General features: G+C 42.1%; 1 protein-coding gene across 1 annotated transcript in view; it reads left to right on the top strand.

Annotated features, from left to right (window-relative positions):
- Positions 1–27,368, top strand: part of BBX (BBX high mobility group box domain containing) — a 185,484-nt gene that overhangs the window by 36,807 nt on the left and 121,309 nt on the right. Inside the window, exon 3 of the mRNA XM_063457468.1 lies at positions 4,676–4,761. The gene's annotated coding sequence lies outside the window, so the exon portion shown is untranslated. The remainder of the gene's footprint in view (positions 1–4,675; positions 4,762–27,368) is intronic.

Here is a 27,368-nt window from a genome sequence, read left to right as displayed (position 1 = left end):
ATGGTGTTGCATCTGTGTAGAATACTTATGTGTAGGAAGAATTGAAAAGGCATTTTAGTGAGAAAGTAACCGTGACAATGCTTTATTTTAATGAAGTCTGAATCCGTTATGCTAAATATTAAGAGACAATGTAACAATTCCAGTTGCTGGTTTGATGACTTGTAATTACTGAGTTTGCAAACAACCAGTGAGATCCCTGGTTCAGCAGATGCTCTAGAACAGTGTTCCCCAACCCCCGGGCCGCGGACCGGTACCGGGCCGCCCAGGGGTGTGGGGTGTGCGAGCCTGCCGGCTAATGCAGGGCTGGCATTGCCCAAGTGCCAGCCCTGCAATGTGCCTGCGGACCGGAGGGGAGATCAGAGATCTCCCTCCCCGGTCTGCAGGCACATTGCTGACAGCCGGCAGGGGAGGGAGTGAGAGAGGACCCGGGAGCTCTTACCTGCAGCTCCTCCGGGTCCTCCTCTCGCGAGATTTGGAGCGTTGCCGCGGTAACCACGGCAACGATCCAAATCTCGCGAGAGTGAACTCTAGCCCTGTAACTGGGCTACAGTTCACCTCACCACCACCGGACCACCAGGGAATCCCCACCGGACCACCAGGGACTAAAAAATGTCCCCCCTCCTCCCAGTAAAGGTAAGAGGGGGAGAGGAGGGAGGGGGGACATGAATATATTAAGTTTAACTAAATAAATTTAAAAAAAGCCTCCTTACCCCCATACACACACTGCCCCACAAACACTGCCCCATACACACACTACACACACTGCCCCATACACACACTACACACACTGCCCCATACACACACTACACACACTGCCCCCACACACACACTACACACATTGCCCCATACACACACTACACACATTGCCCCATAAACACACTACACACACTGCCCCACAAACACTGCCCCATACACACACTACACACACTGCCCCACAAACACTGCCCCATACACACACTACACACACTGTCCCACAAACACTGCCCCATACACACACTACACACACTGCCCCACAAACACTGCCCCATACACACACTACACAAATTGCCCCATACACACACTACACACACTGCCCCACAAACACTGCCCCATACACACACTACACACACTGCCCCACAAACACTGCCCCATACACACACTACACACATTGCCCCATAAACATACTACACACACTGCCCCACAAACACTGCCCCATACACAGACTACACACACTGCCCCACAAACACTGCCCCCATGCACACACTACACACACTGCCCCACAAACACTGCCCCATACACACACTACACACATTGCCCCATAAACACACTGCCCCACAATCACTGCCCCATACACACACTACACACACTGCATAAACACACTACACACACTGCCCCACAAACACTGCCCCATACACACACTACACACACTGCCCCACAAACACTGCCCCCATAGACACACTGCACACACTGCCCCACAAACACTGCCCCATACACACACTGCCCCACAAACACTGCCCCATACACACACTACACACATTGCCCCATACACACACTACACACACTGCCCCACAAACACTGCCCCCATACACACACTACACACACTACCCTGCAAACACTGCCCCCATAGACACACTGCACACACTGCCCCACAAACATTGCCCCCATACACACACTACACACACTGCCCCACAAACACTGCCCCCATACACACACCGCCCCAAACACACACACACTGCAACTCTCACACACACTGCACCGCTCACACACACATACACACAATTTTGAGTCTATGTCTTTATGTGACTGAGTTTGTGATTTTCTGACTATGTATGTGTCTGCGTGTTTTTTTAATATATGTGACTGTTTTTTTTTTTTGTCTTATTAAATCAAAACAAGCGGGCCACGGAAAAATTATCAAACGTTTACCGGTCCGCGGCGATAAAAAGGTTGGGGAGCACTGCTCTAGAACAGTGATGGCGAACCTAAGGCACTACAAATTGCTGAGACCCGTTATAGATAAGCTTGGCAACCTTGGCTTGACTATATCAGAGATTCTTCATCCATAAGCTTGACAACAAAGGGTTGGATTGACACCTAGCCACAATGACAGATTTTTTCCTCCTCATTATCATCAACCCGAATTCCAACACAAAGTGCTTAGGCGTTGTAGCGGAGCCCTAGTCCTAGCAGTGACTCTCCTCCGCTGTATTCTCCAACATGCACTCAGGAACAAGTAGAATACTCCATGGGAACAGCCAAATACAGGAAAATACTCCAAGAATCTCCCAGCAACTGTACAACACTCATCTCTGGGGGTATAACTCATTTTAATGGAGCCACACACGGCTTTTTATGAGAATCCCCATTCAAGGGGTTTCCACTTACACATTCCAGGGGCATTCCCCACTGGATCTAAGAGTAAACTGAGACAAAGTATACAATATAATTACATTAAATCTCAGGTCCAGGACACGTACAATAGGAATCACCACAAAACATATATTTCCCCACAAGGTACCCCCTTAAGTCCTATATCCCAGGATAGTTTGGATCTGAGTGCCCAACATATCTGAAAAGCGCTCAAATCCCACGAACGTAGCTGAAATTCCACCGGAATTCCACCGGGGTATAGTTTAGACCAGGGCTGTCCAACCTGCGGCCCCCCAGATGTTGCTGAACTACAACTCCCATGATTCCCTGACCGCACACAAGGCGCCTGCCCAAAAAGGTTCCATGAAATTAGGCTGTGCAGTCGCTCCCTTTCAGGAGTATAAACTGCATGAAAAAAACAATCCAAAACTGTGCGTGCATTCGTTGGGTGTATCTTGTTAGGGAGTTTGCTCCCCCTGAATGCCACTCTGTTCGCCGGAATCCCCACGAATATAATGGACAGTGGAAGTCCCAGCGGTGTTTTTAGTTCCATACACTTGACGACCAAACACTTCTGTCTCTGTTCGTATCCCAAGATGGCCGCCGCCACGTGTTCGCCAATACAAATGGCGGCCACCAGCCGACCGCTTGAAACGTTCATGTAATTGTGGTTTGTAGGGGTGTGAACAGGGGTACACTCCCCATATGGGTGGTCTGGTGTTCGGTAACTTGTTCGGTTTCGAACACGACGGTGTTAATAGGCGAAATGGCTGTTATTTACCGAAAGGCCAGACGAACAGGGGACACAACAAGATGATCCAGGGACTATGAGCACGAAACATAGGAAATATTAGGGGGGACAAGCTACGGGCAGCCCATAGCAGGAATAAGGATGACAGTCCACGGTTCATTCCGCTACAGGCGTGTATCTAATTTTTGGCACTCTCCTCTGGTTTTGTTTATGTGATAGGTTTTGGATATGTGCTTGTTTTCCTTTTCCTTTTTTATTTGTTCTCATTCCGTGAATAGTACTTGGACCTTGTTTTATGGACACCTTATTAGTCATCCTGTTTTTAAGCGTCAAAACACTTGAATTTGCCTTTTTTGTAATTGTTGTCTCAAGGTCCACCCATCTTACTTATTGTTGTGCAGTTTCTTTGCCTATGGTGTTGTTTATATACATTGACGTCTTATGTTCAGGTAGTTATACTGAGATAAAAAATACTGGGAGAAAAACCAAAAGTTAATTTACATAAGTGACAGTAGCTATTTTTGTTCATGTCCGTATGATATCAATGTAAGTGTTCTTTCTATCTTGTAATTTCTGCCATGGAACGCTTGGAAACCTGTGAGTATATATAAAGTTGAGCAACGAAGTGACCGCTTCTAAGAGTGAAAAAGAGGAATTTATGTGTAAAGTATTATTTTTCTAGTTAAAATATTAATGAAAATTGTTTATATTTCTTCTTTGTGCACAAGAACAAAGCAAGTAAAGCAAAAAGCAAATGCATACCACATTTGAGGAAACCTTCCAGTCTCTGCCATTTATGAGTTAAACGTTTTTTCTAACCACACCTCCCATGTCTGAGAATCACATGCCTCCATGACAAAAAAAAAAAAAATGGTTTCATTTTTAATCAGATCTTCCAGCACAGTGTGCTGTTACTTTAGAAGTTATTTTCTCCTGCTCTGTTAATTGAACATTAATGATGCACAGGAGGCTCCTGCAGGCTATTAACATTGTAGGAGATAATAAATTCTAACTTATTGAACACTGTGCAAAAAGTAGTTTAATAAGGAAATCTATCCTTTCAGGATGTTTGAAGGGAGGTTGTGTAAGTCAGACAAGAAAGGTGTGGCCGGGTTTGTATAAACAAAGTAATTCAACTCCTAAATGACATATAATTTAGCAGTGAAGGGCATGATCTATACCTTGAAAATACTTAATTCCGTTAGAGTTGTTTTGGTGCTTAGTGTTTCTTTAACATGAATTGTAATAAAGTAATTTATTTTTACAAGCTGGCAGTTATGCGAGCATAACTACTTAAAACATTTTTTTAAGTAGGATGCATAAGTATGTACCTTATCCCGTGTGTTATCTGACTACATATAGTAAGCATGGCAAGCATTGCTCTTGTCATAGATATGTTATAGCAGCCATCTAATAGAGACTGGCTGCATTGAAAACATCAGACAACACTCTTTTTGTATTATGTGTATCCAAGTATTACAAATTAAGAAAACTTTTATGTCCTGGTGGATTAAATGTCTTGATAAACCAGTAACTTTATAGAAGGCTGTTATAATTTGTCCTTTTTGCTTTCAGTGTTGTACCTGAAACAATTACCTGTTAAGTGTGCTGAATCCTGATCGAGTCTGGCTCCCCCCATCCCTCCATTACATCCATCACAGGTAATATGCATAGCTGAGTACATTTTAAAGTAATAATGAGCTGACATGTTTGCACATAGACTGTACTGTGATTGTGAATATTGTGCTACTAGGCTTGCAACTCTGCAGAAGGATCCAGCATTGATAATACTAAGCTACTAAAATTAATAACTACTAAATAACAACAACAAAATAGAAAACTCATAATGATACGAACTGGATTAAAACTGCACAGAATCCTAGCAGGGTGAAAGTTCAGTGTCTCTCTTTCTAACCCCATAATCACCACCACATGAATCATATTCTCAAATATATCTGGCAGGATATAATCCTAGAAGATGTAAAAAAAAAAATGTGGAGATCTGGTGGGAGTTATTTTTTCAAAATGAATTGTGGCAAATTGAAAAAAAAAAACACTGCAAATTATTGGGAAATTACACCATTTTATTTTTTTAACACTTCTAGTTTAACTCAATCTTGCAACTTGTTATTTTACCACACATTCACAGCAAATTTGTTCTTATCTATAAACCTATAGTTTAACATGCACAAATGGCATTTTCTGTTCTGTTTACTTTTACAACCCTCCCTCCTCCAGTCCCTCTTTTCACCCTTTACTTTTCTTGTTTGTGTTTCCCATTTCATTTTTTCCTAGTTCCATAGTCTATTTTCAGGTTTTTTTTTTGTTGTTTTAGTTTCCATTTCTTTATCCTCTAAAAAAACTTTATTTTTTGGTCATTCTTTGTCAAGTCTTTTTTCTCATTCACCATTCCTGTCTCCCACGCGGACTCAGATCCTGAATTTATCTTACCCTGGGTCTCCTTTCCCACTTTGTATACCTTCTCACAAATGTCTCTTCCAAATTTCTAATGTGTTCCATTATTTTCTCTATTTTTACTCACTTTATCCTTCACACACTAAATCAAATCTTTGAAGATATTTTTTTTTTAATGGAATATTGCATGTTATAAGTCTGGGGTTATTTAAGTGAAATTGGTTATTTATGAGCAAACAGTATAAACTACAAAAAAGATAAACATATCAGCTGTGGTAATAAAAGTCATTTATTATTTAGTGGTTTTCTAGGTAGTTAACATACATAAATACATACAAATATGATAATGCATTCCTTATGCCTGCCACAATGCCAGTAGACCAATGAACCCAATTTGACATACCTATATATATATATAAATATATATATATAGACACACACTAGGGTATGCCAAATTGGGTACATTGGTGTATTGTCATGTGTTATACTAGGGTAAGCTCTTCCTGGAGCTACTGCTCACAGAAAAAGGAGACTTATTCGTAACATTGTGAAGATAGCAAAGCAGGAAGGGGAATTGGATGTACTTGTCTGGTTTCTGAGGTAAAGGAAGTGTTTTGTGTTCTTGCCAGTGATATATACGGCAGGTTGCTTCCACACTTTCATTCTCTGAAGCTCTGTCTGTGCATAACACTCAGATCGACAGGCGAATACATATTAGGACTTTAACTTGTGGCTTGGTGAATGGTATCGGGAGCAAGGATTTGGCTTTGTTTCTCATGATTGCTCTATTTGGAATAGAAATGAACTGTACAAAAAATATGGCATCTTTCTCAAAAGGGAACACATGTTCTGAGCGAACAGTTTAGAGGTTTTGCCAGGAAATATTTAAACGGGGGGAGAGGGGGAACAAAAGGGTGACAAAACATCAATCCAATTGCCCCCCTAAACAAGGACAGAAAGTAACTGTAACGAGAGTGTTAGAAAAAGATAAGCTTAGAGTCATGTCTACAAATGCTCGCAGTTTAGGGAATAAGATCCATGAACTTGTGCCAATAATGCCAACTGATAATGTAGATTTAGTCACTGTTACTGAGACATGGTATAATGAGAAAAATGACTGGGACATAGCAATACCAGGTTACTCTTTATATAGAAAAGACAAAGAAGGCAAGAAAGGGGGAAGGGTGGCCCTGTATGTGAAGGATAGCATAAAATCTAGCCTAATAAAAGTTAGTGAGGCGAACAGAGTCCATTTGGGTTACGTTAGAATTTGGAGATCACACAGTAACTCATGTAGGTTTGATTTACAGGCCCCCTGGACAAATAGAAGAGTTAGATAATCTACTAGTTGAGGAAATAGCTAAAATGACAATGAAGGGGTAAGTTATCGCCATGGGTGACTTTAATCTTCCTGATGTGAATTGGAAAACCAAAATAGCTGCTTGTGCCAGGAGCACACATATTCTAAACACCCTACTGGGATTTTCTCTAAAACAACTAGTTGAGGAACCAACTCGTAAGGAGGAAGTACTAGATTTAGTGTTAACAAATGGAGATTTGGTATAATATATTACTGTAGGTGAAAGTTTAGGATCCAGTGATCATCAGTCAGCGTGGTTAAATACATTCTAACTTAAAGTAGAGAGGAGTCAATCAACTATAGGCCAGTAAGCCTTACTTCACTAGTGGGGAAAGTGATGGAAACTATGTTAAAGGATAGGATTGTTGAACATCTAAAATCACATGGATTTCAAGATCAGAGACAACTTGGGTTTACTTCAGGGAGATCATGCCAAATTGATTTTTTTGATGGGGTAACTAAAATAATAGATCAGGGTGGTGCAGTACACATTGCCTACCTAGATTTCAGTAATTCTTTTGACACTGTTCCACATAGAAGGCTTATCAATAAACTGCAATCTTTAAGTTTGGATTCCAATATTGTTGAATAGGTTAGGCAGTGGCTAAATGACAGGCAACAGAGGGTTGTTGTCAACGGAGTATATTCAAAGCAAGGTCTAGTTACCAATGGGGTACCTCAGGGATCTGTACTTGGCCCCATTCTCTTTAATATTTTTATTAGTGATATTGCAGAAGGTCTTGATGGTAAAGTATGTCTTTCTGCTGATGATACTAAGATATGTAACAGTGTTGATGTTCCAGGAGGGATAAGCCAAATGGCAAATGATTTAGGTAAACTAGAAAAATGGTCATAGCTGTGGCAACTGACATTTAATTTGGATAAGTGCAAGATAATGCATATTGGACGTAAAAACCCAAGGGCAGAGTATATGATATTTGATACCCTACTAACCTCAACATCTGAGGAAAGGGAGTTAGGAGTAATTATTTCAGATGACTTAAAGGTAGAAACAGGGCCGGTGCAAGGATTTTTGCCCCCCTAGGCAAAAGTAAAGTTTGCCCCCCCCCCCCCCCCCCATATGACATCACAATGCCCCATGTTAACTAACGCAAGTGCTGCAGTGCCGCCGTGTTTACATTAAAAGGCCTGCAGGGACAGGCTATAGACACCAGAACCACTACATTAAGCTGCAGTGGTTCTGGGGACTAAAGTGTCCCTTTAATGTGAGGTAAATTAGAGATTAGTGCCACAAATAATATACTAGATTGCCTACTTACAATCCGATGAGGATGGTGATGGGCTCTAGCTGCAGTCTGGCTCCACTCGTCTGGTGTAGAACAGGCTCTCTGGAGGCTGTTTGTGTTATGGGAGAACGGAAAGCAGCTCCATTTTTTTAAAGGCCCTTAACACAGCTCATGGTCTGGGCCCCAGGGTCCACCTTCATGTTCCACCAAATAGTTTGTTCACAGGAGTAGGGGATGTCCTGATATGTGTGTAAGGAATGCATTGTGTGAATCTGTGTTTGTATGTGTAAGGGCTGCAATGTGTGTTTCTGTGTATGTACGGGATGCAGTGTGTGCGTCTGTAAGGGGTGCATTGAGTGTGTGTAAGGGGTGCATTGAGTGTGTGTAAGGAATGCATTGTGTGTTTCTGTGTGTGTAAGGGATGCATTGTATGTAAGGGTTGAATTGCTTGTGTGTGTGTGTCTGTGTGTGTAATGCATTGTGTGTTTTTCTGTGTGCAAGGGGTGCATTGTGTGTGTGTGATGGATGTCAATCTCTCCCTCCTCCCTTGTCACTCTCTTCTCCCCCTCTCCCTCCCTCGTCACTCTCTTCTCTCCCCCCCCTCGTCACTCTCTTCTCTTACCCCCCTTTTCCCTCTCTTCTCCCCCCCTTGTCCCTCTCTTCTCCCCCCTCTTGTCCCTCTCTTCTCCCCCTCCCTTGTCACTCTCTTCTCCCCTGCGTGTCCCTCTCTTCTCCCCCCTCCTTTGTCACTCTCTTCTCCCCTCCCCACTCTCATTCCCCCTCCTAGCCCCGTCAATTCCACTCCCTGTCAATTACTTCCCCCCACCATGTCAATTTATTTCCCCCCCCCTTTCAATTTATTCCCCCCACCCTGCCTGTCCATTTATTCGCCCACCGTCCCTGTCCATTTATCCCCCCCCTCCCTGTCCACTTATTCCCCCCCTGTCCATTTATTCCCCCCCTCCCTGTCCATTTATTCCCCCCTGTCCATTTATTCCCCACCCCTCCCTGTCCATTTATTCCCCCCCTGTCCATTTATTTCCCCCCTGTCCATTTATTCTCCCTGTCCATTTATTCCCCCCCTCCCTGTCCATTTATTTCTCCCCCCCTGTCCATTTATTTCTCCCCCCCTCCCTCTCCATTTATTTCTCCCCCCCTCTCCATTTATTTCTCCTCCCCCCTCTCCATTTATTCCCCCCCTCCCTCCCTCTCCATTTATTTCTCCTGCCCCCCCTCCCTCTCCATTTATTTCCCCCCCTACATTTATTTCTCCCCCCCCTCCCTCCCTCTCCATTTATTTCTCCCCCCCTCCCTTTATTCCCCCCACCCTCCCCTACCTATGTTGTAGCGTGGCCGAGCTCTGTACTGTCCGCGGGTACAGGGAGCTTTTGTTTCCTGTACCCGGCCGGACTAAAAGGAAGTGAACACTCAGTGTTCACTTCCCGTTAGTCCGGCCGGGTACAGGAGACAGATGCTCCCTGTACCCGCGGACCATACAGCGCTCGGCCACGCTACAGTGAGGGAGTGACAGGAGGGAGCGCTGAGCGCTTCCCTCCTGTCAGCTCCTCTCTTCATGCTGCGCCCGGGCGGTGTGCCCTCATGGACGCACCAGCCCGGGCGAAGCTGCAGCCGCCTGAGGCTCTCTACAGAGCGCTCGGGCGGCTGCAGCATTAGGGGGGGGCGGCGCTCCTGGCGGCGCCCCTTCCCAAGGGGCGCCCTAGGCGGCTGCCTAGTCCGCCTTAATGGTAGCGCCGGCCCTGGGTAGAAAGACAATGTAATAGAGCAGCTGGAACTGCTAACAGAATGTTTGGTTGTATAGGGAGAGGTATTAGCAGCAGAAACAGAGAAGTGCTCATGCCATTGTACAGAACACTGGTGAGACCTCACTTGGAGTATTGTACGCAGTACTTGAGACCGTATCTTCAGAAGGATTTTGATACTCTAAAAAAAGTTCAGAGAAGGGCTACTAAGCTGGTTCATGGATTGCAGGATAAAACCTAGGTTTTAAAGGATCTTAACATGTATAGCTTGGAGGAAAGACGAGACAGTAGGGGATATGATAGAAACATTTAAATACATAAAGGGAATCAACACAGTAAAGGAGGAGACCATATTTAAAAGAAGAAAAACTACCACAACAAGAGGTCTTAAATTAGAGGGGCAAAGGTTTAGAAATAACATCAGGAAGAATTACTTTACTGAGAGGGTAGTGGATGCATGGAATAGCCTTCCAGCTGAAGTGGTAGAGGTTAACACAGTGAGGGAGTTTAAGCATGCGTGGGATAGGCATAAGGCTATCCTAGACTTAAGATAAGGCCAGGGACTAATTAAAAGTATTTCAAAATATTGGGAAGACTGCCGTCACATTCTATGTTTCTAAACTGGGTACATTGGTGTTGTGGCAGGCTCAGTGCATGGTCATGTATATATATGATCATATATAAAACCTATTATTTTTGCCTGTCAGGCGTTTTAAAAAACTATTACATTATGTGAACTTTGAAGCTAGTGCGGTGGATTTTGTATGTTTTATTTATATACGTGTGTGTAACATTTACTTATAATAGATGCTCTATATATATATATATATATATACAGCAACTTTGTACGAGGTAATAGACACTATTCCTAGATACTTGTATGATACTCAACTTTATTACATTAAGGCTATTGGTAATATCATTAAGAGCTCCAGACGAGAATCTATTTCTTTAGATTATTCGTATAGTTAATATTAATCTTACAGCAAGTTTCCTATTTCAGCAGTTTCCTATTTGTATTTCACTGTGAAGGTATAAATATTTGATTAAAGTTGACTGCACATTTGTTATAATCCTATTTATTGTAAAGTATGCACTCAAATACATATTTACAAAAATTTAGAACATTTATATTATTAAGCAAGTACAATAAGTAATCTTGACACACTTTTACTATTATGATTTTTTTTTAGTTATTAAATTAAAGAGTTATTCTAAGCATATTGAGCTCTTTTTACTGTGGCAAAGTGCATGTTGATTAGAACATGAGCCCACTACCATTACTAAGTGTGGGTTTTATTGGTAGCAATTTATTTTCACCAAGCTCTCAATCAAGCAGTCTGGAACACTTAGTTCTAGCTAGAACCAGCCACACACTACGCATGTCCAGTATGCGGCTTTCGCTAGAGAACAAACACATTTCAATTCACTAAACAGTGATCCAAAAGGGGATAACCTGATCGCATCAACGGTGTGGCTATCAGTTTATTCAGCTGTTCCAGTAATCGTGTGTGATGATTGTTGATGACTGTTTATTCGAACTAATTTCTAGGCATCCACTGTAATTAATCAGAGGATAAATTCTGGTTAAAGTTTCTAAATGTTAGGGAGTGTCCCTAATTTACAATTAATCTTTCAGTGTGGCGTCTCATTTGAGTATGTAGTTTACAGCATGAGGGCGCTATTTGTTAATATGTGTGGATGGTGCCTACGTTTTTTACGCTGCTTTTGGGTGCCTACGTTTTTTACGCTGCTCTTTCAAAACAAATTTTTTAAAGAGGTAATTTTTTTTCTTTTATTTGCAATAGATATTTAATGTAACAGGTTAGATATATGCAAAAGCTGAATAAAAAAAAAAAAAAAAGAGAGAGAAAATGTCTGCTCCAAGTGTAATGATTGTTGTTTTTTGCATCTTTAAATTTGAAATTGTGAGGTGTTCATTAGTTACAGTACATAATGATGCCTCTTTAGACGTAGATCTTAATCATACTAGACGTATTTGGGACCGGTTTATCATCTGGCATAATGCCTGCACACTTGCTGAGTCTTAACCATTTACTAATTAGTCTCTGAATAATGTCCGTGAGATGAAAGGAATAACCGTTTATACTCGAGTATAAGCCGAGTTTTTCAGCACATTTTTCGTGCGGAAAAACCCCAACTCAGCTTATACTCGAGTCAGTGTCTGTATTATGGCAATTTACATTGCCATAATACAGACTGGGGGCTGGCAGCGAGCGCTTACCTCTCCTGCAGCTCCTGTCAGCTCCCTTCTCCTCCGCACCGGTCCGTTCAGCACCTCTGTCAGCTCCCAGTGTAAATCTCGCGAGAGCCGCGGGGTCATAGTGCGGCTCTCGCAAGACTTACAGTGTGAGCTGACAGAGGAGCTGCACGGACCGGTGCGGAGGAGAAGAGAGCTGACAGGAGCTGCAGGAGAGGTAAGTGCTCTCTGACAGCCCCCCTCCCCCCACTGAACTGCCAATGCCACTGGACCACCAGGGAGTGAGAGCCCCCCACCCTGCCATGTATAAAGCAGGGAGGGGGGCCGAAAAAAAAAATAATACTAATAAAATAAAATATTAAAAATAATAATATATATAAAAAAAAAAAAATACTAATAAAAAATTAATATAACAACAAAAATGACAATTATTATAATTAAAAAATAATAATAAAAATACCCACCCCCCACCAATGCTCTGCATCACACTCTGCATCACACACACTGCACTCATACACACACACACACACTGCACTCATATAAACACACTGCACTCATACACACACACACTGCATTAACACACACACACACTGCACTCATATAAACACTGCACTCATATAAACACTGCACTCATATACACACTGCACTCACACGCACACACACTGCATTCATTCACACACACTGCACTCACACACACACTGCATTCACACACACACACTGCACTCATATACACACTGCACTCATACACACACACTGCATTCATACATACACACTGCATTCATACATACACACTGCAATCATACATACACACTGCAATCATACATACACACTGCACTCATACACACACTGCACTCATACACACACTGCACTCATACACACACACACACTGCACTCATACACACTGCACTCATACACACTGCACTCATACACACACACTGCACTCATACACACACACTGCACTCATACACACACACTGCACTCATATACACACACACTGCACTCATACACACACTGCACTCATACACACACACTGCACTCATACACAAACACTGCACTCATACACACACACTGCACTCATACACACACACTGCACTCATACACACACACACTGCATTCATACACACACTGCATTCATTATATACACACACTGTAAATAAAAATTACATTAATATAATTTTTTTAGGATCTAATTTTATTTAGAAATGTACCAGTAGCTGCTGCATTACCCACCCTAGTCTTATACTGAAGTCAATAAGTTTCCCCAGTTTTTTGGGGTAAAATTAGGGGCCTCAGCTTATATTCGGGTCGGCTTATACTCGAGTATATACAGTAAAAAAAAAAAGGAAAGGAAGTGTGGCATGTTTTTCAAAAAGGGTGAGCAATAGCACAGTGTTAAAATATATATTTTGTCATTACATGGCTCGTGTGTGTGTATGTGTATATATATATATATATATATAAAATCAACTTTTTTGCACTGTTGAAACGTTTTTCAAATTATTAACAGAATATAAATTGTTGTCATTCCTCATGACCTTATATATAGTCACCCTTTGCTCTCTGTTTATGCACAATATTAATCTAAAGAAAAATATGTGGCCTCTTTATTAAGTACACACCTTTCTCTTACAGGGTAAGACACCTTAGAATAGCATTGTTTCTTTGTGGCATATATTTACAAGTCCTACATTCTTTTGAATTTTTTTTCATGTTGACATGATAACATCATGCAATTGTTTTCAATTCATGCTCTAAATTTCCTGTTCCTCAGCATCCTATAGGTTAGCGATGGCGAACCTATGACACACATGCCAACCCCCCTTTCTGTGGGCACGCGGCCATAGGTCGCCGGTAGGGTTTATTCACCACAAGGCTAACAAGGCATATGCCTTGGGCGGCACTGCCTTGTTAGTCTCGTGTCCTGGGGGGCCCAAAAGCTAGCAGGCTGGCCACCCTTTGGCACCCCCGAGGCAAGCGGCAGCTTGATTTGCGGTCGGGTGGCAAGGGAGTTCTCTAGTCTGAGCTCTTACTGCTCAGCTCCCTCGCGTGCCCGGGCATGGGGAATATGACGTCAGACTGTCTCTCGACATCACTAAGCGATGTGCGAGGAAGCTGAGCAGGAAGATCAGAGCTGCCACGCCGCCTACTCTGCCTGTTCACCCCCTGCCTGCCTGTCCAGCAGCACAAGCAGCCCCTGCAGCCCAACTTGATCCCAGGTGATGAATCCACTCCAGTTCTCTCACAGAGGCTGAGTGGAGTTAAATTAAAATAAAAAAAATAAAAAATAGCAATTTGTCAGTGTTGGGGGAAATGTGCATGTCCGCCGTGAGGCACAGTATTGGGTGCTTCAGCCTATGCCCAGTGCAGGAATGTCCCGAGATTTGGCGTTGTGAGGCTGGGATTCAGCTCCAGCGGTAGGCAATGGGGTGGACCACTTTATAGCAACCCGGTTTGCAGCTGTGACCATAAAGGGCAGTGGTATATCATGCTGGTCCCTGGTTCTTGGGTCAGGTGAGGTGTGTGCGTGTGGGGCTTGCTTAGTAATCCAGCTCCTGCGTATGTGGGAGCAAGTGCTTGTGCCCGAGCACCATGGCGCCATTTCCCGTCTTATCAATCGTTGATGTCTGCATAGCCGGATGGCTGCTCTGGGGGCTTGAGGTAGGGGCCCATAGTGGCAACGCCGGACAGCTGGGCGCATCCATGTAGCCACCTCTCTCACCGCTTGATGATAGGACACCCCATGATTGCAGAGTATTGTCCAAAAGCTCATGCAGAGCCGGTAAAAAGCTTCCAGGGGCTGCGTTGGTGACTGAGTGCCTGTGCTTTTTGACTTGGGCCTTTGCTGGGCCGCCATCTTGGTTGTGCCTCGATGGTGCGGTAGCCGGTAAGTCCGTCGTCAGGGCTGATAAGTGTTCCAGTTGGGACTGAGATAACCGTCCAGTAGGCCGCACTTGACACTTGGCGTTCAGCGCCCCTGGCCCCGACGGGCGTCAGAGTTGTATCACTTGCTTTGGTGGTGCACCCCTAACGTCGGTAGTGCAACCTGGTAAGTCTTTGGGCTTCGTAGCCGCCGCTATTTCTCCAATTTCTGCCCGCCAGGCAGGAGCTTATGTCACCCACGTCTGCACTACTTGGTGGTCAGGCTCTGCCCCCAGTCTCACAGGCATTTTTAAAGGGACACTATAGTCACCAGAACAACTACAGCTTATTGCATTTGTTCTGGTGAGTAGAATCATTACCTTAAGGCTTTTTGCTGTAAACACTGTCTTTTCAGAGCAAAAGCAGTGTTTACATTACAGCCTAGTGATAACTTTACTGGCCACTCCTCAGATGGCTGTTAGAGATCGTTCCTGGTTCATGGCTGCCTAAAATGCATCCAAATATTCAGTGTCTCCTCCCTCTGCATGCAGACTTTCCTAATAGAGATTCATTGATTCAATTCATCTCTATGAGGAGATGCTGATTGGCCATGGCCTCTTTGTCAGCAAAATCCTATGGGGAAGCATTGTGATTGGATCAGGCTACCACTTCTGATGATGTCAACAGACAGCTTGTTTTTCTGAGGCAAACAACATGCAGATCTACAGTTTCAGGCTTGAATACAGTAAGATTTTGCTATATTTATGGAGGCATGAGGGGCCCAGGGGGCTAGATGTTGGTTTTAACAGTATAGGGTCAGGAATTACATGTTTGTGTTCATGACCTTATAGTGATCCTTTAATTTTAAGTATCTGGAATATTCTTGGGGTAAAATAAAAATATCTAAATTGTAACACCGACTGTCCGTTACAGTTACATTATGTATTATTTGTAAATCTGTTTAACCAAATTGCAAAGCTGTTTAACCTCTAAAGGTAAGACAGGGCCCATCAGCTGAAGTTAATATGGGAGTGTTCCTATAAGATCAGTATTTAAACTGTTTCTTAAATTATTTGATAATACAATCCATTGCCTAAACTTTCAAATGCAATATTTAGTAAAAAAAATATTTAAGTTAATACTTATCATATAGATCCAGCATTAAAATGGAGCATTCACAAAAATAATAGGGAAAAGTGTGAATTACTAACTTCTCACATATCTGCCATGTAAAATAACTATGAAGAACAGGAGGGCATCTGAGATGTATTTAATTATTTTTAGATAAAGCAACATCAATAACTGTATGCTGCTTCTATACTTGCCTTGCAGACTCTTCAAACTATCTACTATTTAAAGGAATACTATAGGGTCAGGAACGCAAAAATGTTTTCCCGGCCCTATAGTGTTTAAAACCACCATCTAGCCCTCCTGGCCTCCCTAATTATAGTAAAATCTTACTTGTATTCAAGTCTGCAGCTGCTTCCTCTGTCCCTGATCTGCTTGCCTGGCTGGCATCATCAGAAGTGTTGTTCTAAGCCAATAACAATGCTTTCCAATAGGATTGTCTGAGACTGTCAAGGAGACAGATCAGGGGCAGGGCACTTGCCGACCAGCATCTCCTCATAAAGATTAATTGAATTAATGCATCTCTATGAGGATAGTTCAGTGTCTCCATACAGAGGTTGGAGACCCTGAATGTCAGTTTGCCCAGGAAACACCTCTAGCAGCCATTTGAGGAGTGGCCAGTGGAGTTATCCCTAGGCTGTAATGTAAACACTGCATTTTCTATGAAAAGACAGTGTTTACTGCAAAAAGCATGAAGGGAATGATTATACTTACCAGAACAAATACAATAAGCTGTAGTTGATCTGGTGACTATATTGTCCCTTTAAATTTTGACCTATCGTAATTGGCATTTTTTTTCCCGCTAGGGTAGCAATTGTATTTGTAGTTTTAATAAGATTATGAGTATAACATTGTATTGTTCATTTATTGATTCTGTATCTCTTAAAATAGTTTTATATAAATTGAACTCTTTGACAAATAACAAATTCTTATAGACTTTTAAATTTTTACTTTAGAAACATTTCTCACTGCATGAATACATTAATACTGCATGTTAAGTGAATGTGCTCTCTTTTTTTTTTTTTTTTTTTAATAATTGCAATTCTTACCTCACATACTACTTTGTGTATTATCTTGTAATGGTAAATTAATATACATGTGGTAAAGCTGCACACCCAAGTTAAATGTTAATTACATACCATAAGAGGAAAAAAAGCTGAAAATAATATGAAATGTACGTGATGCAACCTTGGGCATACTTCCCTTTTTAGGAGGAACAGTCCCTACTTTGGGCTCAATACCTCTGTCCCACACTTCTATCCTAATGTCTCTCTTGTCTTTGAGCCCCAAGTTGTTGGTGTGTCTAAATGTGTAATGGAGCTCTACAGTAAGAATACTCACAACAATGTAGGTTTAAACTACAATTATGTTTAGAAATCAGTCTGTGTGCATTAGATTAATTGTTCTTTTTCTTAATTACTTTTTTAGTTTTATAAATTGTTATTAGTAAGTTACCTAAATATTTCACAGATCAGCTCCGCCCCTGGCCACGCTCACACCACTAAATTAAAATGTCCCTCTTTGTCCATTTAAAATGCTGGGAGGTATGCCTTGGGAAGAATAACACTCCTCAGGAAATACAAATGTTAAAAGGAAAGGACTAGTTGGCTGTTAAAATGTTAAAGAATGGAGCAGACGCACATCTTAGGAGCTCTGAACCAAACGAAACAAAATTAACACAAAGCCGACAGAAAATACCCCCAACACCCGTTAACCGACAGCGGAACACCCCCCAGCCCAGATGGGACGAAAGCACAAGAAGCAGATGCCGGATAAACCGGCCCCAGGGCTCACGATAGGGGAAATGTGGCGGCAGGCGTGCGGCCCGAGCGGATCCAATATGGCGGCGCTCCACGGAGGCTGCTCAGACTTTTCAGATGATTACTCCGAGGGAGCTGGAGATGAATACCTCCCAACCCCAGACCCAAAGCCGAAGGCAAAACCCAGCGGACCAAGGAAGGACCCAGACGCCGAACTGGTGACCACTGGGGTGTTAAAATCCCTGCTCGCAGACCTCCAAAAAAAATCCTCGCCGATGTCACTGCGTTAAGGGGAGAGCTGCAGGGCCTGACAGGTCGCATTACAGCACTGGAGGCCTCTTCCCAAGAACAACAGAGTACCATCGCCTCACTGCGAAGCGACATACAGGACCTACGCGAACAAAATATACTATATGAAAGGCGCTTCGCAACCCAGGAAGACGCAAGACGGAGACTTAATATCAAGGTCAGAGGACTCCCAGAGGGGTTGCCGGAGACGGACCTACCACACATGGTCAAGCGCCTGCTTACCACCATTTTACCCACAGACCAAGCTAACGCCATAACACCCACAGAGCTCTTTCGAATTCCAAAACCGGCTGGGGCTCCAGAAATGGCCACAAGGGACACCATACTATCCTTTAAAAACGGGACTGACAAATCGAAGGTCCTCACGGCCGTCCGAGGCAAGGCCCCCATACAATTTGAAAATACCACACTAACCTTTTTTGCCGACCTGTCCAGTGGAACTCTGGCGTGGCGCAGGTCTCTTCGGCCTCTCACCTCCACACTCCAGCGCAACAACGTACCTTATCGCTGGCGACCCTCACACACGCTCCTGATACAACAGGGTGAAACGTTGCACCAAATCCACAGCATGCAGGAGGCAGCGGCCCTTCTACGAACCCTGGGTCTACCACAAGACTTACCCCCCCAAACAGGACCCGGTGCCCCTACCACCCCGAGCCACAATTGGGATCCAGCAAACATCGCTCCTTTCAGACCACGGAGCACCACACCGGTTACATATGCCTCAGTTACCACATAGATGGAGCCGAAGGGTGCACCCTCCAAGCTCCACAATACCACGACCGACAACCAGACACAGGCTATGGAACAAGCCTGGGGAGGGGGGAGAACCTCTTCCGACAAACGACAGGGACCACCGAAAAGGACAACACAAATATGTTAAACTGAAGCCTAGCCAGGGCACCGGTTAACTTTCATTAACTTTCTCTAACTTTCTCACTCGGGGATGCGGCTGTAGGCCGCAGCAAACCGCTAAACAGGACCTCTAAATCAAGACGGCCGACCATCTTGACATGACAGCGTGAAAGCAAGTTCGTTCTGTTGAAATTTCACATTGTAGACTAATTTTTACCATAAGTAATAGATAGCCTTTTGAACTGTTAATATATGTCTTAGCTCAAGTTATATTGCCTACTATATAGCTACATAATCAACTATGCCTGTTACAAGCTCCAGGTTAGAATTGATGTACTAGAAATACCTGTCCAAGCCAGTTTACAGTTTGTACCCACTTTGGGTGATAACGCCTTTATTACATGTATATTGAGGCCATGCCGCTCAGTAGCATTAGTCGCTACATATCTAAAGCCGGCTAACCACAAGAGTACCATAGCTATAGACATCACCCTGCTCATACTTACTATGTTTTTTCCATTTTTAACGCAACAGAGTATATCCTATGTAAGGGCGACGTATAATAATCTTTAATATACAAATTATTACTTTTTGCTCTGAAGACATGCTGGAGGCCGTCTGTGACACACCATGCCCTTATGGCGATTGCCATATGCGCCCCCGCTTAAAGTGGCATCTATTTTGTTATGGTCTCTACTTGTAATGCACTTAAATCTTACGTCCATACCACTCACGATCCCCACATAAGATAATGAGCGCAGTTTGGCGTACACGCCTCTACTATAGAGTCTAGGGTTACACTTTGACTCAATGCCACCGCTGCGACAGAGTGAGAGGGCTCATGCCTAGCACTTACCCCTCTTACCTGCGAGATGGCGACATGTTCCATTCTTTTAACCTGTTGCGCTCCTAGATAGCCTGACATGTATACTGGAACCGCACTATGGTACTAGCTAGCCCTACCTACACCCAGGCCCAACTAGTGAAGTTTTATACACGTTTAGCCTAACAGGAGGTACTCAAAAATTGATGTCAACCATATCCTAAAACAAAAGCTTAATGTTTTCACATGTACATGTTATATAAAAAATGTGCACTGCCAAAAAAAAACAAAAAACTTAAGCTACATTGTGTAAATCTCGCCTTTGCGTTAACTAACATAATTCATTTTTTTTTTTTTTTGCATGTTTACGCTCCAAGCCTTAAAGACAACTCACTAAGTCTACCTATTCTGTAAACGTACTATTTGTCTCTCTAACATGTATACATAATGTTCTTGGTTTTTTTTGTTTGTTTGTTCTTTTTTTTTTTTTTTAAACTACTGCGAACCGTACTACTAGATTTTGCTTTATCAAAGCTTAATATGTATAGCCTCCCTAGTTAGTACCCACTTAAACTAACCCTAGCAACGGTTAACTCTTGTTATATTAACTCCTTAAAATTGTGCATGTCAGACAGGAAAACTCACATGTTAATTGAAATGTCAATCTACTGTCTACGTTTTCTCTCAACAAAACCTAAAAACTGTGCCGTTTATTCATATGCCATGTTTTGATTATTGTCTGTTACCGCTTACGTCTGCTATTGTGGCTGAGTAAGTCTATTGTTATACCTTGCACAACAGAAAATAAAGAATTAAAAAAAAAAAAAAAGGAAAGGACTAGCCCAACACGTTTTGACGAAAAGGGTTATAGCAAACCTTTGTTTGTTAAAATATATGAAATGCCAAGCAGCATGTTTGGTCACTTATAAGATGCCAATTAAGCTTGCATGCACCATAAAGCTCACATTTTAAATGAATGACACAGTAACTGCATTTTTAATCTCACAGTTAAATAAAAGTTCTATCCAAGGGTGTGTTGTGAGACAACTTGTAAGTGTTTTTTTTTTTTTTTTACATTTCATTTGTTTTATTATTGATAATAGCTAGGTCAGCCCTTACACCTGTTGTTTCTTTCTGTAATTTTATATGAGGGGCTGCTTCGTAGCTTTAGCATCTTCTTTTGGCAGGCAATAAGAATGGCAGCACTTTCAGAGATGTCAAAAACAGTTCTGATTGTTTATGTAAATTAATTAATATAAACAGATTTTTACTGATCTGCCTCAAAGTGCCTTACAGTCTCAGCAACGGGGCATAAATACAATGTGGTATGTTTTTTTTTGTTCTTTTATTCTCTTATTCTTTATATCCTAATTTAGTAGATATCGCGTGTTAAAGATTTGTTCGAAAGAGAGACAGCAACAGTCTTAGCATCTTCTATAGCTAAACTAGTACTTAAAAGGCTAATATTTAGCACTGTAAATGCATCGGCAAGACAAAATAACAGAAACAGCACATAGAAAAGGAGTGTAACTAGGATTAATGTTTACTATAGGAAACAGTGGATTGGCTGGGATCGTCAATTCTGATGATCTAAGCCAAGAATGCAAATGAGGGACTCGACCAGCGCTGGCAGACCCACACAGCACTGAAATAATGGTGAATTTATAACCAATTTAAGGGGGTATGTGGGACCGGCCACCTAAATAGTGCTTTTTACACTGAAGGGTCAGGAATACATGTTTGAAACATGCTAGAGTGCAGAGTACAAAATAGGTTTCCATCACTTTCATGCTTCAAATATTGAATGGTGCAACACAGTTCAGAAATGGCATGACACCATTTCAAGAAATCAAGATGTTCCTATGCTTTATTATGTCCTTTACACATCAAAATATTGGATACATTGTTATCCACCCCTGCGCAGTAGTTATATTTAAATTATTATCCGCAACACAGATGCGCATACATACACAAAGCAACTTTTTTCACAAAATCTACATATAGTTACATATGGTCATGCGTCCATCAAGTTCAGCCTTTCTCACATTTGAGTTTTGCTGTTGTTCTAAAAGAAGGCAAAAACCGTCTGAAGCACTTCAAATTGTGCAACAAACTAGGAAAAAAAAATCCTTCTTGACCTCAGAATGGCAGTCAGATATCCTTGGATCGCTAAGCTATAATCCTAATTAAAATTGATATCCGTATATATTATGTTTTTGCAAGTATTTATCCAATTGCTGTTTAAACATCTATATAAACTGATAAAACTACCTCTTCATGCAGATAATTCCACATACTTATTGTTCTTACTGTAAAAAATAAAACCTTTCCTTTACCGTAGACTTTTAAACTGGAAGAAAAGAGATTTAGTCCATCATTGCCATTCTATGGTATGGCAGCTTAAAAAAAAAAAAAAAAAAATTGAAACAATTTTGACCTCTTTGGTTTCTAACAATCGTATTTCTAGCAAAACAAGCTATTTCTCCCTTTTTTGGAAGACTTTAGTGGTACATGGTAAAGACTTTAAAGTACAGGTAGTCCTCACTTTGCGACTTACCTGCTTTATGACTGGTGGGACTTAAAGGGACACTATAGTCACCAGAACAACTACAGCTTATTGCATTTGTTCTGGTGAGTAGAATCATTACCTTCAGGCTTTTTGCTGTAAACACTGTCTTTTCAGAGAAAATGCAGTGTTTACATTACAGTCTAGTGATAACTTCACTGGCCACTCCTCAGATGGCTGTTAGAGATCATTCCTGGGTCATGGCTGCCTAAAATGCATCCAAACATTCAGTGTCTCCTCCCTCTGCATGCAGACTTTCCTCATAGAGATTCATTGATTCCATTCATCTCTATGAGGAGATGCTGATTGGCCAGGGCCTCTTTGTCAGTCTCAGCAAATCCTATGGGGAAGCATTGTGATTGGATCAGGCTACCACTTCTGAGGATGTCAGCAAATCTACAGTATCTACAGCTTCAGGCTTGAATACAGTAAGATTTTTCTATATTTATGGAGGCACGAGGGGCCCAGGGGGTTAGATGATGGTTTTAACACTATAGGGTCAGGAATACATGTTTGTGGGTTCCCCACGTTAGAGAGCTGGTCTATGTTCGGGGAATTTCCCTTCATTCCTACATCTAATGATTCACTAGCAGTGGCTGACTAACTACTTCATTTCTGCCTACGTGAAGTGGTGGATTTAGGGATGAAAACTTGGACGGACCAAATACATTTCCTTTACTTTGTCACTGTAAGGATTACATGTGTGACATACCGTAAATCTATTGCTGGTGCATGAACCTATGGACTCTCTTCTGTGTGTGTTTGAAATGTCACATACCTGACGTTGAGGCTTTGTACAGAATGTGAAACCCAGCCTCCGTTTACTGTACATACAAAAAAAAATCACTTGGGGGCACACAAAAAAACATGTATTGTTTAGAACCTGCTAGAGCCTAAAATAACCTAAATGTATGCTTAATACAGCAAAGTGGCTCTCAACCAATAAGTGGCACCCCTCCCAGGTGGTCCTCCTAGCTTTAAACAGATTTCAGAATACAGATGCCATCTGAGGAGTTGAGATCTGCGCTAGAGGATCACTTTGGGGTTAAGCCATTCAGGAAAAATTATACCTCTTGATTTAAGAGTGCTCCTGGGGGCCTTCTGGCACCATTTAGATGAAGTTGTTATGGTGCTCCTTTAAGTCTTTATTTTCATCCTGTATTGCTGTTTACCCAGCAGTTTAAAGAACTGCAAAAAGTGTAGAAATTGCAGTTAGACACCAACCCTCCAAAAAGCAGCCTGCATCCCTCCAAGAGTGACTAAAAGATTCTTTAAAAATAAAGTAATTTAATCACAATTAAGTTAATCATGTGTTGGTCCCAATACTTCATTGTGACAAACTTTTAAACGTGTACTACAAAATAACTTTTTTTATTTATTGTACTTGCAAAATATTCTGCTGAACGTTTATCCGTAGTGTGCAACTGATCATTTCTAGTATCTTTGTCCAATGCGCTGCTTATACAGTTGTGCTCAAATGTTTGCATACCCTGGCAGAAATAGTGGGATTTTGGCATTGATTTTGAAAATATGACTGATCATGCAAAAATAAGTATTTTATTGAAGAGTAGTGATCACATGGAGTCATTTATAATCACATAGTTGTTTGTTTGTCTCCTTTTTAAATCACAATAACAGAAATCACCCTGACCCTGATCAAAAGTGTACATACCCTTGAATGTTTTGCCTTGTTACAGACACTCAAGGTGACACACAGGTTAAAATGGCAATTAAAGGTTAATTTCCCACACCTGTGGCTTTTTAAATTGCAATTGGTGTCTGTGTATAAATAGTCAATGAATTTGTTAGCTCTCACATGGATGCACTAAGTAGGCTAGGTACTGAGCCATGGGGGCAGAAAAGAACTGTCAAAAGACCTGCATAACAAGGTAATAGAACTTTATAAAGATGGAAAAGGATATAAAAAGATATCCGAAGCCTTGAAAATGCCAGTCAGCCCGGTCCAATCACTTATTAGGAAGTGGAAAATTCAGGGATCTCTTGATGCCAAGGTCAGTTAGACAAAGAAAGATTTCAGCCACAACTGCCTGCAGAATGTTCGTGATAAAAAGAAAAACTTGCAGGTAACCCCAGGAGAAATACAGGCTGCTCTGGAAAAAGATTGTGTGATTGTTTCAAGGTGCGCAATACGACGAAACTTGAACAAAAATGAACTGCATAGTCGAGTTGCCAGAAAGAAGCCTTTACTGTGCCAATCCCACAAAAAAAGCCTGCTAACAATATGCCCGACAACACCTTGACATGCCTCACCGCTTCTGGCACACTGTAATTTGGAGTGACAAGACCAATATAGAGCTTTATGGTCATGACCATAAGCGCTATGTTTGGAGAGGGATCTACAAGGCCTAAAGTGAAAAAAAAAAATACCATCCCCACTGTGAAGCATGGTGGTGGCTCCTTGATGTTTTTGGGGGGAGGGGTGAGCTCTAAAGGCATGGGGAATCTTGTGAAATGAATGGCAAGATGAATGCAGCATGTTATCAGAAAATACTGGCAGATAATTTTCTTTCTTCTGCATGAAGGCTGCGCATCAGACACAAAACTTTGATATCATGCAGAAATAAAATTCAATGCTAATTTTCATATTTGATCAAATATTCTTGTTTCACTATGAGAGAAAAGTACCGTATTTATCGGCGTATAACACGCACAGGCGTATAACACGCACCTCATTTTTAGAAAGAAATTCCAGGAAATTTCCCCCCTCATCCCATAGTATCCCCCCCCCCTCATCCCATAGTATTCCCCCCTCATCCCATAGTATTCCCCCCTCATCCCATAGTATTCTCCCCCCTTTCCATAGTATTCTCCCCCCTCCCATAGTATTCCCCCCTCCTCCCATAGTATTCCCCCCCTCCTCCCATAGTATTCTCCCCCCTCCCCTCCCATAGTATTCTCCCCCCCTCCCCTCCCATAGTATTCTCCCCCCCTCCCCTCCCATAGTATATAGTATTCTCCCCCCTCCCCTCCCATAGTATTCTCCCCCCCCTCCCCTCGTATTCTCCCCCCCCTCCCCTCCCATAGTATTCTCCCCCCCTCCCCTCCCATAGTATTCTCCCCCCCTCCCCTCCCATAGTATTCTCCCCTCTCCCCTCCCATAGTATTCTCCCCCCTCCCCTCCCATAGTGTACTTTCCTCCCCCTCCCCTCCCATAGTGTACTTTCCTCCTCCTCCCCTCCCATAGTGTACTTCCCCTCCTCCCCTCCCATAATTACTTACCTGTCCTGAAGCGTGGGCCGGCTTCACAGCGTGCACCGCGGAACAGGAACTTTAATTTAAGGTTCCGGTTTCCGGCGGGACTGAAAGGAAGTGTGCACACTATTGTGCACACTTCCTTTCAGTCCCGCCGGAAACCGGAACCTTAAATTAAAGTTCCTGTACCGCGGTGCGCGCTGTGAAGCCGGCCCACGCTTCAGGACAGGTAAGTAATTATGGGATATCGGCGTATAACACGCACCCACGATTTTTCCCCTATTTTCAGGGGAAAAAAGTGCGTGTTATACGCCGATAAATACGGTAATTGGAATAGTCCCAGAGAGTCCAAAATATCATTTAAAGGGGTGGGATATAATATGACATGAGTATAAGCATGTGAAAGAGAAAGAAACAAATGGGGAACATGTTTATATCTATGTATGTATATCTATGCATATCATAGTGCCTGTGTGTATGCATGTGCATTTCAATTTGTGCATGATTGTGTGTGTGTGTGTGTGTGTATATATATATATATATATATGCGTGTGTGTTTCCATATTTCTTTGTCTAATTAGTTTTCAGTGTGGTTTTATTGGTTCATGTATTTTCCTCACTGTAGGCTTAAGACCTTTTCAGCTGTAAAGGGCGTCTACCATTCCCCAAACAACTTATGATCATTAGATTGAGCTGCACAAAGGCTCAGTATTCTATCTATACATTGTGCTGGCAGTTTTGGTAGCAAATGTATATATTAAGAGAAAAACCTATTTAAAAGGTTTTTTTTTTTCTCCCAGCTGTCAGTCTATGCCTCGGCGTGCCAAGGTATTGAATGACAAGGGAGAGCAGAAAAGACCTCCCACGAGATGTTTCTCTGGACTCTACCCAAAGCAACCACAGCGCATGCCAGTGGGGGAAGCCAGTGTGTTGTGTCACTGTTGAGATTTGCCCTGCTTCAGGATGCGTCCTAAGCAGGGTAAATCAAAGAAGAGGCCATGTGGAGTGGAGGTGGGTGTTACATAAAGAACAACACCCACAAAGTGGCACTGGAATGGAGGGAAAGTGAGTAAATCTGTATATTTTACATTGAATACATCATGTATTGTTTTGATATATGATGTATTCAATGTATAAGAGAGTGATTTCAGGTATGCGAAAATGTCCATTACAGATTCTCTTTAAATACTGCTGGTGTAATGGTCAATACAGTATGCCTACTGATTAAAAACATGTTCCATTAATTGATATATAAGGATGGATTTGTATTATAATTTAGAGACATCTTAAGGAAATCTCATAACTTGTTCACTATAGGTAACCTTTAAAAGATTTAATTTTAACAATGCTGTATGTAATTGTTCGGTTGAGTGTGGTTTTTATTCCCCACATATACACCGTTTAGAACGAAGAGATACTATAGCAAAGCTGACTTAAATGAACCATTGTACAGAACTACGGAATTTGCTGGCGCTATATAAATAATAATAATAATTAATGAACAATAGCGTAAGCTATAGAAATATGTGTTCCTGACGCTATAGTGCTCTAGTCACAGTTAAGGTGACTGGGCAAGCATTGCCAGGGTTAAAACTATGTTTTACTTATCTTATCTTATAAGGGTTAGCAAGATGATTTTACTTATTTTTTTCTGTCTTAAAGCCTCTAGTGGCTGTCATACTCAACAGCAACGTTTTCAGCTGCAGAACAAATCGAGATGAAGTGTTCTCAGTTCTATTAAAGGAAGACTGT

The sequence above is a fragment of the Pelobates fuscus genome, chromosome 1 (genome assembly GCF_036172605.1).
Source record: "Pelobates fuscus isolate aPelFus1 chromosome 1, aPelFus1.pri, whole genome shotgun sequence".
NCBI lineage: Eukaryota > Metazoa > Chordata > Amphibia > Anura > Pelobatidae > Pelobates > Pelobates fuscus.
The sequence above is the reverse complement of the archived record's forward strand: the minus strand, read 5'-3'. Positions and strand labels throughout refer to the sequence as shown.